Here is a 376-nt window from a genome sequence, read left to right as displayed (position 1 = left end):
TTAGTTTGGATAGATCTCACCCTTACTAGTACACATATCAACAAGTAGAGACTCTCTTTAATTTGATTGTTTCAACCCTTAAGCTCAAACTAAGCTACTTACCTCGCGTCAAGGTTAAAGTCATATCAATCAAATGTCCAACAAGGGGTTATTATTATTATCATCATTTTTAATTTTTAATTTTTTTAATTTTTTTTAATTTTTTATTTTTATCTTCTCATTTGCTTTCTATATAACCCCTGTAGCGGGTTTTTAGGCGATGACTCCCAAACCAGTTGGTCTTAGGGCACCAGGTTTTAAACCCTTGCAGCCTTATTCACCCGAGTTATAAAGGCTCGATAAGATGAATTTTGTCAACTTCTCCTTTATCTTGCTT

Source organism: Olea europaea, chromosome 18 (genome assembly GCF_002742605.1).
Source record: "Olea europaea var. sylvestris chromosome 18, O_europaea_v1, whole genome shotgun sequence".
In the NCBI taxonomy this organism is placed as follows: Eukaryota; Viridiplantae; Streptophyta; class Magnoliopsida; order Lamiales; family Oleaceae; genus Olea; species Olea europaea.
This window is presented reverse-complemented; position numbering follows the sequence as displayed.